The following is a 19,761-nucleotide window of genomic DNA, read 5'->3' on the forward strand; positions in this document are numbered from 1 at the left end:
TGGAGATTCAGAAAGAGCCACCCCAAGATGTGCCTCAGTGATTTATAGATTATTTTGAGCTAAAAAACAATTGAGACTCTGTGGACTCAAGAGAAACTTCATCCACCCCACCACCACCACCACCACCACCACCAGCCCCAACTATCTAAAGAAATTGGAATTAGGGACCTTGCCATAATAAGAGATTATCAGAGATAACTTTTTTTGACCTATGTGTAGGGAAAAGCAAACTTCTATTTACTAAACATTTACTTTTCCTAAAATCCTGCAATGACCCTTTAAACCCCAAGGCACCTCACATCAGAATGACATATATATATACCCATTTTCCCTTTCTGTCTTAGAACCTCTCATATATGTGGGGTTTCTGACTGTCATCTATGTGGTGTTCCCATACATATGTATGTAATTAAATCTGGTCATTTACTCTTGCTAATCTGTTTCAAGTTTATTTGATTATTAGATCAGAAAAAAAAAACCTGAAGGACCCTGGCCAGTGTGGTTCAGTGGATAGAGCATCACACACTGAAAGATGGCAGGTTCGATTCCCGGTCAAGGGCACATACCTAGGCCCAGCTGGCATGGTTCAGGGGTTGAGCTTCAACCTATGAACCAGGAGGTCGTGGTTCTATTCTGGTCAGGGTACATGCCGGGGTTGTGGGCTCCATCCCAAGTAGGAGATATGCAGGAGGCAGCCGATCAATGATTCTCTCTCATCATTGATGTTTCTATCTCTTTCTCCCTCTTCCTTCCTCTCTGAAATCAATGAAAATATATTTAAGGGGGGGGGGGGGAATGTACCTGGGTTACAGGTTTGATCCCCAGCCCAAGATGGAGCATATGCAAGGGAGGTAACCAATCAATGTGTCTCTCTCACATGGATCTCTCTCTCTCTCTCTCTCTCTCTCTCTCTCTCTCTCTCTCTCCCCCTCTCTCTCCTCACTCTCTTCCTCTTCCACTCTTTCTAAAAACTAATGAACAGCCAATCAGATGGGAGATGATATTTGCAAACAGTAGCTCCAACAAAGATTTAATTTCCAAAATATATCAAGAACTCATAAAACTCAATACCAAACAAACAACCCAATCAAAAAGTGGACAGAGGACCTGAAAATACACCTCTCCCAACAAGACATACAAACAGCCGTAGATATATGAAAAGATGTTCAACCTCATTTGCAATTAGGGAAATGCAAATAAAAAACTACAATGTGATACCACCTCATACCTGTTAGAATGGCCATTATCAACAAGACAAGCAATAACAAGTGTTGGAGAGGTTATGGGGGGAAAGGGATTATGAGCCAAGGAATAGGCGTGGCCTCTAAAAACTAGAAAAGGCAATATAGACTGGTACAACCACTATGGAAAGCAATCTGGTGATTCCTCAAAAAATTAAGAATAGAGCTGCCATACAACCCAGCAATCCTTCTCCTGGATATATACCCAAAAAACTCAAAATCATGTATTTGCAAAGATATATGCACCCCTGTTATTACTGCAGCATTATTCACAGTGGCCAAGACATGGAAACAACCAGTGTCCTGTGATAGAGGACTGGATAAAGAAGATGTGGTACATATACACAATGGAATGCTACTTAGCCATAAGAAAGGATGAAATACTGCCATTTGCAACAACATGATGGACCTTGAGAATATTATGCTAAGTGAAATAAGTCAGTCAGAAAAAGCTAAGAACCATATGATTTCATTCATATGTGGTATATAAAATGGAAACTCATGAACACAAACAGCAGTGTGGTTTCCAGAGGGAAGCAGGCAGGGGGAGAAGGAGGTTCTAATTTATGGTGACAAGAGATTTGACTTTGGGTGGTGGGCACACAGTACAACATACAAATCTTGTAACATAGAAACCGACATCTAAAACCTATATGATCATGTTGACTAATGTCATCCCAATAAACTTATTAAAAGGTGAAAAAAAATCAATGGAAAAAATATCCTTGGGTGAGGATAAGAAAAACAAAACAAACAAACCAAAAAAACTAGAGGGTAGATGGAAGTTTCTGTCCTTCCCCACAATGGCAATTACATTTCATAGTTATTCTGAGTAGAATGTGCCCCATTTTTCAATTAGAAATACTAAAAATATAACCCTTAATCTGGTTAAAGGAATGAAATCATTTAAATTTAAATTATAATTATTCCCTGCTGCATAATTTTCCTAATGAAAAGGTGTAATCACTGCTGAAACTTGTTTAAGCAGCATATGTAAGAACTCTTAGTCCAATTAGTGAACAGAAAATATATGGACACATGACCTTTCATCTACCAGACCAAGTACAGACTCATCTTTCAAAATAACTGGAATCCCTGGCTATGCAATAAATTAAATTGCTGCATAACCACAAAGAGAGAATACCATGTCTACATGTAAATTTCACTCCCAATCAGCAACCATCTCCCTGAATTTTTTTGATATCTTGAAGTAACAACTTCCTTCTGCGGCCAAGATTATACTGCCCATTAAATTGAATAATGGACTACTTGGCAAGCCAGAAACTGGCTCAATCACCACAGCATACCAAAGGAAGAGAAAGTAAACTGGAATAGACTTCTACAATGGTTTGATTGCTTAAATCATTTAGTGGGAGTGAAAGCTACAGGGCAGGGAAAGGAAATATGTGGCCTATGTAAATGTGCAAAAGATGCTGAAGGGGATAAAAGCTTGTTCGTAAGAACAGAAAACAATCTAACAGTTCAACCTACACTGTTTTGCTTACTTACTGATAGTAAATTACTACTTTCAGAGAAGAAAATCAAGAATTTGAGTTAACTCCCTACAAGGTTCTTCTTTGTTTTCTGTGTATGTGTGTGGAGAGAGAATTATTACCTTATGTCTCTCAAAACTTACTTGCTGTATTCTTCTCTCAGATGGTACGACCCAATCATCTAGGCCAAAAAGTAATCAACTGAATTATATATAAAGACTAGAGGCCCGATGCACGAAATTCATGCAAGGAGCTCGGCCCTCACAACCCTGGCTTCATCCGGAAGGACATCCGGAAGGTCGTTCGCCTGTCCGGTCTAATTAGCATATTATGTTTTTATTAGTATAGATACCTGAACAAAAGTAACAGCCTTTTCACTGTCTCTTTACCTCTAGTCTTATTTTCCCTCTGCACAGCTGAGAAGGATCTATCTCAAGTGAAATGCGATCATGTCACCTTCAGTTTCAAACCCTTCAATGTCACTGTCTACAGGATAAATCCAAGCTCTGAAGCACTGTATGAAAAGTGCTTCACATAATCAACCCTTTCTCTCCATCCTTATCTCTCCCCATTCCCCCATTTTATACATAGCTTGAACTAATTTATGGTTCCTTAAAAAAATAAATAAGCCATGCTATTTCACACTTCCATAAATACTCAGATAGCTCCCCTTAGCTCAATTGCTTTCCCCTAATACCCACCCAGCAGCCACCTCTTTAAATTCCTTCTTCACACAATTCAAGACTCAGATGATCTTCTAGAAGTATTTCCTGTACCCTTAAACTGGGTTATTTTTCCATAGTTCCTTGGTGTGGTAGCAAATAATGGCCCTCAAATATGTCCACACTTTAATCCTACAAAATCTATAAATCTGTTACCTTATATAGCAAAAGTTACCTTGTAAACATCGCTAAAAACTTTAGATGAGGATTTAAAATCATCATCCAGAATTATCCAGATAGGCCCTATTTAATCACAGGAGTTCTTAAAATCAGTAACAGAACTGGACCTACTGGTGCTGGCTTTGATGATAGAAGAAGGGATTATGAGCCAAGGAATATGAATGGCCCCTAAAAACTAGAAAAGGCAAGGAAATGAATTCTCCTATAACATATTCAGAAAGACATACAGCTCTAATGACACCCTGATTTTAGCCCAGTGAGATGCATGTCAGATTTCTGACCTACAGAATTGAAAGATAATAAATGTATGTTCTTTTAAGTCACTAAGTTTGTGGTAATTTGTTATGGCAACAATAAAAACTAATATACTTGGGGACAGTTTTGTCATGCTATATTATTACTGTCTATGTGGGCTCAAGGGTGGGAACTCTCTATCTTACTTAAAATTGTATTCCCAGTACCTAGCAGAGCTCCAGTCTACAAAGATGCTCAATAGTATTTTAGAACTGATATATATTCATAATTTAATTCCAAAGATCCTATTACTACAATCAAAACATTTTTCTTCGATCCAGAATCTTAATTGACAATATGAATTGCTTTCATTCCTCATCAGTCATTTTAGGCACAGAGATCTATTAATACTAGTTTACATCTTCTGACATTTATTAACAGGACAAGTGCTCACCGTGACCCACTCTTCCCCTGGAACTTGCATGTAGGTGGCTTTTTTATATTCATGTTCCTCTTTCACATCAGATATCACATATTTTTTAAAATCATACATATTGCCATTAGGAACATATTTTTAGTTCTATCAGTTACAAGATCCACTTTTCAATGTTATCTATCCACAGTGCTTTTAACTTAGGTCTCCTGAGTATCTGACCAAATAAATTACTGCTTGAGGTTTCTCTCTTTTATCAAGGATTTAAAAATATTCAGAAGGTACCAAAGTGCCATTTCATAACCCTCTAAAATTTACATTATTTTCCCCTCTTCCAAGGCATGGTCAATACTATATTTCCCAGTGGTATCTATCAGCTAACATTTTTAGGGCATAATATTTGCCCATCTCTGTGGTAATTGTTTTACAAGCATTAGTCTTTACAATGACCTTATGAAGGTGATTCTACATATCACCCCTATTAGGTAGGAAGTTAGACATGAGCAGTTGGGGTGGGGCTTGCCCTGGGGTCCTGCACAGGGGTGGGACCAATACTGCCTTCAGACCGCCTCTCTATGGGTGACTCGGCAGCCAGCAGACCTCCAGCAGGCAGGTTGAGAACCAGCTGGTTTTTGGTGCAAGCTCAGAGAAAAACAACACTGTCCCCCAGGGTTTTTTTCTGTATGCATTGTGGGTAAGGGCATGCACAGAAGAAATATAGTTATATAACCCTTTTCTGTCAGTCATCACAGAATACAAATGAAAGTCTCCACCCAGAAAATCCCTCATTTAAACCATATAACCCAGGAGTTCGGAGCCATTGTCTTTCTCAACTGGCCCACTAGTGGCTTTGAGTGTACCTTCAATAAATTCCATTTTGGCCCTAGCTGGTTTGGCTCAGTGGATAGAGCGTCAGCCTTTGGACTGAAGGGTCATGGGTTCGATTCCAGTTAAGGGCACAAGCCCATGTTGTGGGCTGGATCCCCAGTGGGAGGCATGAAGGAGGAAGCCAATCAATGATTCTCTCTCATCATTGATGTTTCTATCTCTCTCTCAGTCTCCCTTCCTCTCTGAAATCAATAAAATATTTTTTAAAAGTAAAATAAATCCCACTTTGCTTTACTTTCATTTTCGTTGACCTTAAAATCTTTTTTTCTGCATCAACGAGAACTGAGGTTCCAGCAGGTAACACCAATCGGTAACACCCCGTTAGGGTTGGGGTGGGAGGACTCAGGGATTAAGTGTCTTTCTCAAGTTTAATTACATAGCTCAAAAGTAGTGGACTTGGGAATTCAAATACAAAGTCAATTAAAGAGTAAAAAGAAGATTTTTTAGATCAACATTTATATAGCTTATTCTACCAATTAAAAAATGAAATTTGGAAAAACTCAATCTTCATATTTGACAAAGAATTTTCCGAGTGACAAGTACCACTGAAGGTATGGCAATGGCTATCATAAAATATCAAAAAGTACCACATGACAAGGTGACAAAAGGTACTCTGGCCATAAGATAACTTTATATTCTTTGTACTTTAGAATCTGTTTTCCAAAGTAAAGATAGGTCTATAAATCATATATAAATACTGTGCATCTTTCTTATCAACTGTTACTTCTATTCTTTGAGAGATGAAAAGTAGAAAGATTTTAAATTTCAGGCACATTTTTTAGCTTAAGCTTTATTCCATATACACAACTCAAACCTCTCATTCAACATCTTCTGAGGGTTCTCATTAATAATGGTTAGCATTTATATAGGTTAAAAGTAGACTGCAAACATTAGCGATATTGATCTTCACTTCACTAACCAGCTCTGTAACCTTAAGTCACTTTACTAACTCTCTAGTCCTTGATTCTTTCACCCATAAAATGAAAAACCTGGACTAGATGAAGTCTAAAATCTTTTCCCAATTCTAAGATCCTAGGATGCCATTAACCTTTGCACTCTGCCTGGCAATCTACTAAGCACAGAACAATTAGTAGAATCATAGAAGGAATTAGGGCATAGCTTAAAAACTTCAGAGGTACTATGTTTGAATCTCAGCCCTATCACTTACTAACTGCATGACCTTGGCAAGTCTAAGTTGCCTTTAAGTAAAATAAGGACAAACAGTTCTTTTCAGGATTAAATTATTAAATACATTTTTAAAATGCATCTAAAACAATGCCTGGTTCTAAGTACTCACTAAATATTCCTTTCTCTTACAGTGTGACTTTAAAGCATTATAATCATGCTTTTCAGGGATCCGTTTCTTGAAGCAGAATTTGAATGTTTTGTAGAATTTAAAGATAACGTATTCTAAAGAGTGTCTTGGTCTACGTTGGCTGCCATAACAAGATACCATAGCCTGAATGGCTTAAACAACAGAAATTTATTTTCTTGCAGTTGTGGAGGCTGGAAGTTGCAGATGAAGTTAAAGCAAGGTTGGTTTCTGGTTAAAGCACTCTCCCAGGCTTGTAGACATCCAACTTGTGGTTGTGAGTTCTGGTATTTCTTCCTCTTCTTATAAAGACACTAGAAGCCCGGTGCACGAAATTCGTGCATGGCGGGGGGTTGTCCCTCAGCCCAGCCTGTACCCTCTCCAATCTGGGACTCCTGGAGGGATGTCCGACTGCCCGTTTAGGCCCAATCCTGGTGGGATCGGGCCTAAACGGGCAGTCGGACATCCCTCTCACAATCCAGGACTGCTGGCTCCCAACTGCTTGCCTGCCTGCCTTCCTGATTGCCCCTAACCGCTTCTGCCTGCCAGCCTGATCACCCCCTAACCACTCCGCTGCCAGCCTGGTTGATGCTTAACTGCTCCCCTGCCAGCCTGTTTGCCCCCAACTTCCCTCCTCTGCCAGCCTGGTCACCCCTAACTGCCCTCTCCTGCAGGGTTGATCACCTCCAACTACCCTCCCTTGCAGGCCTGGTCCCTCACAACTGCCCTCCCTTGCAGGCCGGGTGCCTCCCAACTGCCCTCTCCTGCTGGCCATCTTATAGTGGCCATCTTGTGTCCACATGGGGGCAGGATCTTTGACCACATGGGGGCAGCTATATTGTGTGTTGCAGTGATGATCAATCTGTATATTACTCTTTTACTAGATAGGATAGAGGCCTGGTGCACAGGTGGGGGCCAGCTGGTTTGCCCTGAAGGGTGTCACAGATAAGGGTGGGGGTTCCCTTGGGGTGTGGGGCGGCCTGAGCGAGGGGCCTGTGGTGGTTTGCAGGCCGGCCACGCCTCCTGGCAACCCAAGGGGAGGCCCTGGTATCTGGAATTTATTTTCCTTCTACAATTGAAACTTTGTAGCCTGGGGCGGCAGCCATTTCTGTGGCAGTTAATTCACCTTCTACAATTGAAACTTTGTTGCCTTAAGCGGGTGAGCCTGGCCAGGGTGTGCGGAAAGCTTTGCTTCCCCTGTTGCCGGCGGCAACCCTGGCCTGCTCTCTCAAGCTCCATTCTGCCGCCATTTGTTTGAATTTGTTTACCTTCTATAATTGAAACTTTGTAGCTTGAGTGGAGGCTTAGGCCTGCAACGGCTATGGAAAGCTTGGCTTGCTCTGTTACCTGGGAAACCTTGCTCTCTGTGGCTGTAGCCATCTTGGATTGGGGTTAATTTGCATACTCGCCCTGATTGGCTGGTGGGCGTGGCTTATGTAGCGGTGTGATGGTTAATTTGCATATTACCATTTTATTAGAGAGGACTAGTCCTATTGAATTAGGGCCCACCCTTATGACCTCTTTTAATCTTATCACCTCTCCATAGGCCCTATCTCCAAATATAGTCACATTGGAGGTTAGGGCTTCAATATATGAATTGGGGTTGGGGTGGAGTATACAAATATTTAATCCATAACAAAGAATATTACTTTAATTTTGTACTAAGAGTTTTTTATTTAAAAAAATATTTTATAGAACTCATTCAAACCTCATGCCAATTTTCTAAGATGAATAGAATTGCCTGAGGAACGGACATGGAGAGGTTGAGCAACATAACCTTAATGACAAAACTGAACAGAGAAGTTACAAATAGAATTTGGGCCTTTTAACTTGAGCTCGTTCCATTAAATAATATTGAAATTTTTCATACTTCTATTTCTAAATGTATTATCATTGTCCTCTCACACATCTTAAATCTGCCTGAAAATTGTTTCCATTAGAAATTTAAATAATATTAAAGGGAAGATATATTTTTTTAAATGACAAGTTCTCAAAGCCAAAAAAATAGATCAAACAGAGCCATGAAAACTAAGGTTTAATTTTAGCCTTATAATTTTGTGATTTCCACTTTTAAGGAAAACCAAAAAACTGGCACAGTCAGCAAAGTAATTGGTTTATTTCTTTTTTAAAAAATATATATATATTATTGATTTTTAACAGAGAGGAAGGGAGAGGGATAGAGTTAGAAACATCGATGAGAGAGAAACAACGATCAGCTGCCTCCTGCACACCCCCTACTGTGGATGTGCCCGCAACCAAGGTACATGCCCTTAACTGGAATCGAACCCGGGACCCTTCACTCCGCAGGCCGATGCTCTATCCACTGAGCCAAACTGGTTAGGGCTGGTTATTTTCTTGACCAGCGTTCATCAATGACCCTAATCCACTCATAGGCATGTTGGAGTTACATAATTATTTCCAGTTTTGCCTTTTCCTGTTTTCAGAAAAAAATGCGTAGAATGCTTTAATAACTATATTCACTTTCTCTAGGTGGCAGAGATCTTATTTATACACCATCTCTCTGGGTACCAAATACTTGTATACAATATATCTGTGGACATGATATAACATAGAGGGCTACTACAAAAAACACTCTCATGGGGTGGAGAGGGAGACAATTCTTTAGTGAGAAAGACACTGGCTTATATTTGGTGGGTATTACTCCTCAGACCACTTTGGCTAGGTGTTAAGCTCTTTTCCTCTTTTTAGAGATTAAAAAAAAAGAAGAAGAAAATTACATTTTTCCTATTCCTATTACCATGGCTTTTTTACCAAAAACAAACTACTACTTTTATCCATTAGAATTGACGTGCAGGCTGGCACTTCCTAGACAAAGTGAGAAGCTTCCTATTCAAAAATAGAAATTTTTACAAGGTTTTCTGTGCTTTTTTTTTTGGAGGGGGGTGGAGGGTGGGGGAGACAGAGATGAATTACATTTTACCTGTCCTTACCTAATGAAATTAAATATTCTATTTTTTCTTTCTTTCCTGAAACAATGTTTGTACTCTATGCAGTAACATTGTGCCTCCCTGTGTTTCTTCAGCGGGTGGCGGTAGTGGCTTCCTGTTGAGAATCGCTATATTACCTCACCATCTCCTACTGGGCTCTCAGCTCCTTCACTGCTTGTATTATAATTTTCTTGCATCAAATTAATTTTGTTGTAAATACCAGAGCTCTGTTTACTTAGTGAGAACCTGACTGATAAAACCACTTACTAGATGAAAAAAGGGAAGGGGAATATAGTTAATAATATTGTGATAATTTTGCATGGTGACAGATGATTACTAGACTTAGTGTGGCTCACATTGTAATGTATATAAATGTGAAATCACTATATTGTACACCTGAAACTAATATAATATTGTATAACTATACTTAACTCAAAAAAAAAAGAAAAAAAAAAAGCCCAACCTTCGTATTTGGCAATTTATCACTTACTACTTTTTGAAATGTTAATAAGCTTTTTCATATGCTTAGGTGCTTTAATATGATTCCTTAAGTAAAAAGCATAAGCATGATGAATTCATGGGCCTTGAGATAAAACCTCTGACTTTTCAGGGCAGGAGCAGAAATAAAGATGAGGATGGGGTCGGGGGGCAGGGAGGATGACAAAGCTACGAAGATAATATGCTAGTTGTGCTAAAGTTATGTCTACCAGGGAGTATCTCATTGAGATGTTATTTAAATATAGCAAAAGTAGTATTAAAAACATGACAAAGAATACAACAAGCAATAACAATGCTATTCTCATCTCCAAAAACCAGGAACTCCCATTCATCTAGTGTAGCAATTTTCAACCCGTGTGCTGCAGTTATTTTTAAAACATGTAATTTCTAACAATTTAGTCAGCGGCACTGACCTCTTTTCCCTTAGTTTGCCAAATTAAAAAATGACAACAGACAACACAACAATCGCTACCTGGTGTGAACAAAGCAAAATTACACCTATTTTTTTGTGTGAGATCAGCAAAAACTATATTTTTTGGTGTGTCACAGAATTTTATTAATTAGTTTATGTGTGCCATGAGATGAAAAGGGTTCGAAATTGCTGATCTAGTGAATTATGTAGTTTCTTCTGAGAGGCTCTTCAAATTGGCTAATGATCAAAAAGAAAGTTTTTATGTATTAATAACTGTTAGTGGCTATAACCAACAATAATCTACTGAAAATGCAATTCTTTTTAAAAACATATTTTTATTGATTTCAGAGAGGGAGAGAAAGATAGAAACATCAATGATGAGAGAGAATCATTGATTGGCTGCCTCCTAAACACCCCCCACTGGGGATTGAGCCCGCAACCCAGGCATGTGCTCTGGACTGGAATCAAATCTGGGACCCTTCAGTCTGCAGACAGACGTTCTATCCACTGAGCCAAACCAGCTAAGGTGAAAATGCAATTCTCAAATGCTAACAACCCAAACATAGATTGATATCATAACACAACATAAAAGTCATTTTAAAAATAAATAAATGGTGAATACTATATGGCTGTGATTTCTTTTCAATTGGGCTAGTACCCTCAAAGCAAGTACTTTGACATAGTCTTTGCAAACTCCTGTTTGGGAAAAAAAAAGTCCCAAAACACTACATTTAGATGATCATTTATGTTTCAGCAAGTCAAACTGCTTTGACTTTTAGCACAAACTCATAATGATGGAATAGTAATAACAGTAACAACAGCTAGCACTTAAATAGTATCTGCTATATATATTTATGTGCCAAGCAGTATAAGTGCTTTATATATTTAACTTATATAGCAGCTCTCACAACTCATTGAGATAGAAATGATTGTTCCCCAATCCACCTCTAGTGTTATAGATTAGCCTTAAAGACATTAAATAAATTGCCCAACATCACACAGCTAGTAAGTAATAGCTAGAATTTGAACCCAGGTAGTATGAGTCCAGAGTCCATGCTCTTATCCATTATATTATACTAGAGGCCCGGTGCACAAAATTCATGCACTTGCGGGGTGGGATGGGGGAGGGAGGGAGTCCCTCAGCCCGGCCTGCACCCTCTTGCAGTCCAGGAGCCCTCAGGGGATGTCCAACTGACGGCTTAGGCCTGCTCACCAGGAGCGTGCCAAAGCGTCAGCTGGACATCCTTAGCTTCTGGCTGACTGACGTTCCCCCTGTGGGAGCCCATTGACCACCAGGGGGCAGCTCCTACATTGAGTGTCTGCCCCCTGGTGGTCAGTGTGTGTCATAGCAACTGATAATTCCGCCATCAGGCTGAAACCAGCTCTCCAACATCCCCCAAGGGGTCCTGGATTGCAAGAGGGCACAGGCTAGGCTGAGGGACCCCATCGATGGATGCATGATCTGGGCTGGGGAGGGACAAGGGAGGTTGGACAGCTGAGGTGAGACTGCAGGAGGGCTCCAGGGCATGTCCAGCCTGTCTCGCTCAGTCCCAAACATCAGAACACCAGCAGCAAGCTAACCTACCGGTCGGAGCATCTACCCACTGGTGGTCAGTGCATATCATAGCGACTGGTTGACCAGTTGACTGTCTGCCCCCCTGGTGGTCAGTGCTCGTCATAGCAAGCAGTTGAGCAGCCTTAGCATATCATTAGCATATTATGCTTTGATTGGTTGAATGGCCCACCGGATGACCGGACACTTAGCATATTAGGTTTTTATTATATAGGACTAGAGGCCTGGTGCATGAAAATTCATGCACTGGAGGGGGGCGTCCCTCAGCCCGTCCTGGCCCCTCTCACAGTCCAGGAGCCCTCAGAGGCGGGAGGCGACCCAGGCAATCAGGGGAAGGTGATGCCCACATCACACCTCTGCTGCTGCCACTGCTGGCAGCGCAAGCCTTGGCCGGCCCTGGTTACCTGAGCCTTGGGCCGGCCATTGGTGGCTGGGCAGCCACCATCCTAGGCTTTCCTGCGCCTGGGCCGGCCCTGCTTGCCTGAGCTCAGTCAATGGGGGGTGCAGGAGGACCCGAGGCCCCCGGTGGAGCTGAGGGGACTCCAGTGGCAGGTGCGCAGAGCGGCCAGCCCCAACTAATGAATGGAGGATACTCTCAATGACATGAGTTATAACTTCCAATTTGTTGGACACCACAGTCAGGCTTCAGCTTCAGGGGAGGGAGGAAGAGAGGGATGGGCAGCTTGTTGGAGGAGCCTGGGCGAGCTGTCAGTCAGTGGGGGTTGCAGGAGGACCCGAGGCCCCTGGCGGAGCTGAGGGGACTCCGGCAGCAGGCGTGCAGAGCTGAGGGGACTCCAGTGGCAGGCATGTGGAGCAGCTGGCCCTGCCCCCCCGCCCCGCTGTGGGCACTGTTATCTTGTGACTGTGTGACAGTCAATTTGCATATTACCTCTTTATTATATAGGACTAGAAACCCAGTGCACAAAATTCATGCTTGGGGGGGGGGATCCCTGCGGGATCGGGCCTAAACCGGCAGTCAGATATCCCTCTCACAATGCAGGACAGCTGGCTCCTAACCGCTCGCCTGCCTGCCTGCCTCATAGCCCCTAACTGCTCGCCTGCCTGCCTCATCATCCCTAACCACTTCTGCCTGCCTGCCTGATTGCCCCTAACTGCTTGCCTGCCTGCCTGATCGCCGCTAACTACTCTCCTGCCTGCCTGCCTGATCTCCTCTAACCGTTCGCCTGACTGCCTAATCAGCCCTAACCACTCACCTGCCTGCCTGATCACCCCTAACCATTCTGCCTTATTGATAGCCCCAGCCACTCGCCTGCCGGCCTGATCACCCTTAACCACTTGCCTGCCTGATCACCCCTAACTGCTCGCCTGCCTGATCGCCCCTAACCACCTCTGCCTAGGCCCATGCCGTGGAGGCTTCGTCCGGAAGGATATCCAGAATGACGTCCGGAAGGTCATTTGGCTGTCTGGTCTAATTAGCATATTATGCTTTTATTATTATAGATTCTCTCCCTAACTTGGTCAAGGTCATACAGCTAATGAGATGGTAAAGCCAGGAATTTAATTCAAGTCTTGAACTACATTATTAAGAACTTGGCTATGAGACGTGTAAGGTTTATAACTCTTTAACTCTCCCCTTGTAAACAAACTCATAAATCTTTTCCATCAACAGTAAATAATGCCTATGGAACAAAGCAATGGACATAACATAATATGGGGTTTCAGTGTTATCTGTAATTCAACCAACCTGAAAGGTATATAACAGAAAGAGCAAAGTGTTTATGTTCAGAAAACTTGGGTTGAATACTTAACTTTTCCATTAATTGGCAGTTTGCTATTAAATACGGTACAGGCTCTGGAGTAAGAGAGACCTGGACTGAAATCCTGGCTTTAAGATCATTGTGTAAGGTGGCAAGGTTTGTGCACAGTACAAAGGCACCTGACCCAGAAAGCAAAATGAAGCTGAAATTCTGCCCATGTTAGATCACAAAGCCATTTACCCTAGAATGGCGGCTACTAGTACATGTGCTGGAAAAAGTGGCACCTAACCCAGGCCCCCAAACTACTGCCTAGGGTGGTGTGGCAGCCCAGAAGATGTTTCAGCTATTTAACTGGTTCACCACGGGGGTTACGTTTTTCTATTTCAAACAAAAGAGTCTCATAAACCAGTAGTGACTCTGCCTACCACACTACTTATTATTAGGCTTTATAATCTTGGGCAAGTTACTTAACCACTCTAAACCTCAGTTTCCTCATTTGAAAACTGTTTGAAAACAGTACTTGCCTCATAGTGAGGTTTTGAGGATTACATAAAATGATGCAAGTAAAGTGTTTAATACACTGGCAGGCGCTTAATTAGTGCTCAATAAATTGTAAGCAATAAGTTGTAACAACCACGTGTAGTATCACAACCTCTCCGAGTTTCATATCCCTCATCTGTTAAAATGAATTATCAACTACTTCACAAGACATTTCTATGAATGTTGAATTTGGTAATGAGAAAATATTTTATAAACTACTGAATGTTTACTTCTAATTTTATATAAAGAACTAGAGGCCCAATGCACAAAATTCATGCAAGGGGCTCAGCCCTCGCAGCCCCAGCTGCCTCGGCCAGCCCTCACAGAGCCGGCTTCATCTGGAAGGTCATCCAGACAGTTGTTCTGCTGTTCAGTCTAATTAGCATATTAGCTCTTTATTATATAGGAGTAGCAAATAAAAAAGTTCTTGGTACCTAGCACTCAGTAAATGCACAACAAATATTAAATGGCATTGTTGCTATTAGTATTGATGCTTAAAATTTTTATGTCAGACATTAATTTTTTTGATATTTCTTGTTTTAGAGAGGATAATCATGATCATGGATCATTCTAAACTCTGAGAGGAACCTGGCCAGTGTTTCTTAGTGGTTAGAGCATTGGCCCACACTGAAGGGTTATGGGTTTGATATTCCTAGTCAAAGTCACATACCTAGGTTGCAGGTTTGATCCCCAACCCCAGTTGGGGAGAGTGAGGAAGGCAATTAATCACTGTCTCTCTCACATGGATGTCTCTCTCTCTCTCTCTCTCTCTCTCTCTCTCTCTCTCTCTCTCTCTCCCTCCGTCCCTACCACTCTCTCTAAAATAATCAATGGAAAAAATATCCCCAGGTGAGGATCAACAATAACAAAAAAATTGAGAGGAATATTATTTCATCAGAGAGCTCTGTAAACAATACAAATCTAAGGGGTCTAAGACTCGGTGATATCCAGCTCCCCCAAAAATCTATTATCTATCAAAGCTAACAGCAGCAAAAAAAAAAAAAAAGAAAGAAAGAAAAATCACCTCAGGGAGACTAAACCTTCTTGCTTAAAATCAGAGTCTCTCAATGGGAAAGATTGTGTTTTATACCCACATGAGACATTTACACATAGGGGAACAACTGCAGTTTCTCTGAACGTGGAAATAGCATTCCTCAGAAACTGCCCATTGATTCTATTCAACCTCAAAATAGATATTTGACCCTGCTCCCTTAAGAAAGGGGCCTCTTCTATCCATATTGCAATATTTAGGATATTTAGAGCTTCTATTACCATAAATTCCAAGCTTAGAGTCTCACAGCAGCCATTATTCAGCTACGAAGAGCACACACTTAATCACAGGCCTGCAAACTGAAGGATTTAACAGGCCTCCAGTTATGCAACTGAATTCTGCTACTGTGACCCATGCAGCAGGCAAAACCCAAAATAAAATGAAGACCTAAGACTGCTAACGGACCTTATACTTTCTTCACGTCTGTCTTCCAAATGTGCTTACAAGTTCTGTTGTTTGGTTGTTTTTCACAGTTATAACAACTACCAGCATTCTAGTTATACATTTATTAATACAGTACTAAGGGGGGAAAAGAATGCCTTCTCAACTTTACTAATGTCTGCATCTTCTTAGCACTCAGGCATAAGCACATTCTATATTTAGCATAGATTACTATGTCCATTAAAACACATTTTTATCCAAGAAGCTCTGGATTTACATCTGAATATGTCACTAAAATAGGCTGTGTCTTCAGCAAACTATTTAAGCTCTGTGGTTCTCCTCTGAGATAATGTATGAAAAAAAGATTTTTTTAATTATAAAGTGATATACATATGGAAATAATTTTCTGTCAACACTACATCATGCAAGTAAATATAAAAATTTGTGCTTTAGTTTTTTTCAATGCACTATAAAGGAAAAGCTGTGAAAGTGCTTTTCAATAATAGAAATATTCCACAAATGCAAGCCCTTATGAATTACATCACCTTTTCATTTTTATAATCTTATTATAGCATCTGCTAGATGTACTGCACACAAATGGCTCAATCAAAAGGTAACTAGAATTTGGAAACTTCTAGAAGCTTAAGTATTGACAGTTGGAATAACCAGCTTCATCAGTAACATTATCTGGTTAGCAGTACTTGCTGCCTTCTTTTGGCTTCTTTAGTAGCATTTTATGCAGCATGTGCTACTCCTGTAAGGACAGTAAGAGTAAAGCTTCACATCTGCCTATCCTTACATCTCTCAGGGGGACTCGGGTCAAGCGATATTACCTTGAAGAAGGTCTGGGCAATTACTTAAATGTATGAAATAAAAACTAAGACCAGAACTGAAGCAATAGATAAGCCATGTTCATTGTTCTTTTCCCTAGAATGCACTGCCTTCTTTGGGGCTGAACAAACTTCTAAACAAAATAAAACAACAACAAGAGCACAAAAACTTCCTGTCCTTTCTCACAGGCTTTTGTACTATCTTCTGAGGAACTTTCACCACAAAGCACAGGACACAAAATTTTGTCCCATATGGCACTATAAGGGATTAGCTTCATGAAATCCTTGGTTTCTACTTGGCAGCTCTACAAACTATATATAAACTGACCTCCATCAAGGCCAGACTCATGTGACTCAAGCAGTTCCATTTGGGAAGGAAACACTAGACATATAGCAAAATAATCTCTCAAAGACAAGGCTCCCTATATCATGACCAGACAGATGAGCAGGCTGCCAAATGTTAAGTATAATACTGAATGGCTATCGCTAATGTGCACTTACCACATTCATGGAGGAATTATTTTCTTTATTTAACTAGAGGCCCAGTGCTACTGGAGCGGTGTGTGTGTGTGTGTGGGGGGGGGAGGGGGGAGGGGGGGGGTTCCTTAGCCTGGACTGCTCCCTCTCACAGTCTGGGAGCCCTCAGGGGTGGGAGGCGACCCAGTGATCAGGGGAAGGCGATGCCCCATCACACCTCTGCTGCTACCACTGCCGGCAGCGCAAGCCTCGGCCAGCCCTGGTTACCTGAGCCTCAGGCTGGCCCTGGGCCACTGGGAGGCTGAAGGGACTGGTGTACTCCAGAGGCAGGTGCGCGGAGCGGCCGGCCGGGGACTGGGCACCACCATCTTGTGGCTGTGGGTGCCGCCATCTTTGAGGGTGGGGCAGTCAATTAGCATATTCCCTCCTTATTGGCTGTGGGCGCCGCCATCTTTGCAACTGTGTGAGGGTCAATTAGCATATTCCCTCTTTATTAGATAGGATGTGCATGATTACTAACACACAGCATCTCTTATCCAGAGCACAGCTCACATATAAATCAAGCCATGGAGAAATAAAACAACCACCTCAACGGGCTTTAAAGGATAACTAGGAAGAAGCCAGACACACAAGGTAATTCAAGAATTATATTTCCAAAGTTAAACACTTGTGTGCTATATAGCATACAAACATGTTGTCATTGGTGCAATCTTTTACAAACAATGCATGGCAACATTGATATGGCATACCACAAGTTAAAAATGGCTGCTTATCTAAACATGAGATCCACAGATGAAGTAAATGGTTTGGTTTTAAAACATTAAATATGTTTCAGCTGCTGAAATGAATCACCAATTTGAATTTATACAGAAAACATATTCAGTCTATAAAATATATTAAAAGTGTGCAAACATTCAGAAGGCAGAAAGTGAACAAAGATTTCTGAAGCTGAAGATCTGAAAAGACAAACTAAGGACCCCTAATTTCATATTAGATAGCATTGAAAGGTTTTTAAATTTTTTTCTGATGCAAGGACAAATATTTCAAAACGTATAATTACGTAGAAAACATTTAAAATTGTGTTAATAGCCTAGTTTAAATAGAAAAATGGATTAAAAATATAAATGGACAACTCATAGTAGGAGAAACACACACTGCTAATAAATATTTTTAAATGTACAACCTAGTGCAGAATCAGGAAAATGATTTAAAAGACATACAATTCTATTTCATACCCATAATAGAGATTAAAGAATAAAAAGTCTGACAACACCAAGTGGTGAAAAGGGTATAGAGCAGTGTAAACACTGATACACTGCTGGTAAAAAGTAGGCTGGTATGACAACTTTGGGCAGCATCTATTAAAAAAATATCTATATATATAAAAGGCAAAAGTACATTTTTCAATTTCTTCTTTTGGTCTTTATTAATCTTAAACTAAAATGCTTTATAGTAATCAGATAGTTTCTAGTATCCCAAGTTCATAGGGTAAGTGTCTAATATTATCCATGGTATTTTGTTTTTTTGAATAAACAAATATTCTTCAGATCAAAGGTGGCAGTGATTAGGAATGAGAAGAGGGTTTGAGTACAATGGAAAGCATAAGAGAATTTTAGGGGTATTGGGACTGTTCTGCATTCTGACTGTTGATGTGGTTGCAGTAAGGTACATATGTGTTAAAATTCATATAAATGTACACCCCAAAAAGTCAAATTTATTATGTAAAAAATCAAAGTGATGTATATCCAAGATATATGGCATTACATATCACATATCCACCTCCTGAAAATGTAAAAGGCTACCAGATCACGCAGTTAGATAGCCTCCACATAAGAACTATGACATGTCCCTCAAAGATTAACAAAAGGCCTAAAAAGGAACTCTAAATAATAAAAACCAAGTATGTAATCAATGTCTTACAACATTTCTCAGGAAAAAAAGTAATCAAGTTTTTTTGCATCTGTTTTATAAATTTCATCTAGAATTTAAAAACAGTAACATTACACAAGTAAAAGGAAATTAATTAGAATGTGGCCGACATCCCCCAAGGCGTCCCGGAGTGCGAGAGGGCACTCTGCAAAGTTGCTGTCGTACACGGTGTGGAACGCAAACCAAGTGTGCAGTAAACCAGATTTGGGCGACAGTGCCCCAGCATCAACATAACCCCTGGCCAAAGGTGGAATCATGCGGCCCCACGAGGAATCAGGCTCCCTTCTCTCTGGTTTCGGGATGTGTCACCTGAGAACCGCTAGTGCCAAGTCATTACAGCTTGGCAGCTCCTGCGTTGAGCGTCTGCCCCCTGGTGGTCAGTACATGTCATAGCAACCAGTTGACGGTAGGAGGGGCACTTAGCATATTAGCCTTTTATATAGAGAGACCAGAGGCCTGGTGCATGAAATTCGTGCACGGGGGAGGGTGTGTCCCTCAGCCCAGCCTGCACCCTCTCCAATCTGGGACCCCTTGAGGGATGTCCAACTGCCCGTTTAGGCCCAATCCCATCCCAGTGGGATCGGGCCTAAACGGACAGTTGGACATCCCTCTCACAATCCAGGACTGCTGGCTCCCAACCACTCGCCTGCCTGCCTGCCTGCCTGCCTGATTGCCCCTAACCGCTTCTGCCTGCCAGCCTGATCACCCTCTAACCACTCCTCTGCCAGCCTGATCGACGCCTAACTGCTCCCCTACCGGCCCAATTGCCCCTAACTGCCCTCCCCTGCCAGCCTAGTCACCTCTAACTGCCCTCCCCAGCCAGCCTGGTCACCCCTAACTGTCCTCCCCTACAGGCCTGGTCACCCCCAACTGCCCTCCCCTGCAGGCCTGGTCCCCCACA

The 19,761-nt window shown here is 41.4% G+C and overlaps 1 protein-coding gene across 1 annotated transcript in view; it reads right to left on the bottom strand.

Annotated features, from left to right (window-relative positions):
- Positions 1–19,761, bottom strand: part of MCU (mitochondrial calcium uniporter) — a 195,984-nt gene that overhangs the window by 112,307 nt on the left and 63,916 nt on the right. The window lies entirely within an intron of this gene.

This window comes from Cnephaeus nilssonii (assembly GCF_951640355.1).
Source record: "Cnephaeus nilssonii genome assembly, chromosome: 16".
Classification (NCBI taxonomy): Eukaryota; Metazoa; Chordata; class Mammalia; order Chiroptera; family Vespertilionidae; genus Cnephaeus; species Cnephaeus nilssonii.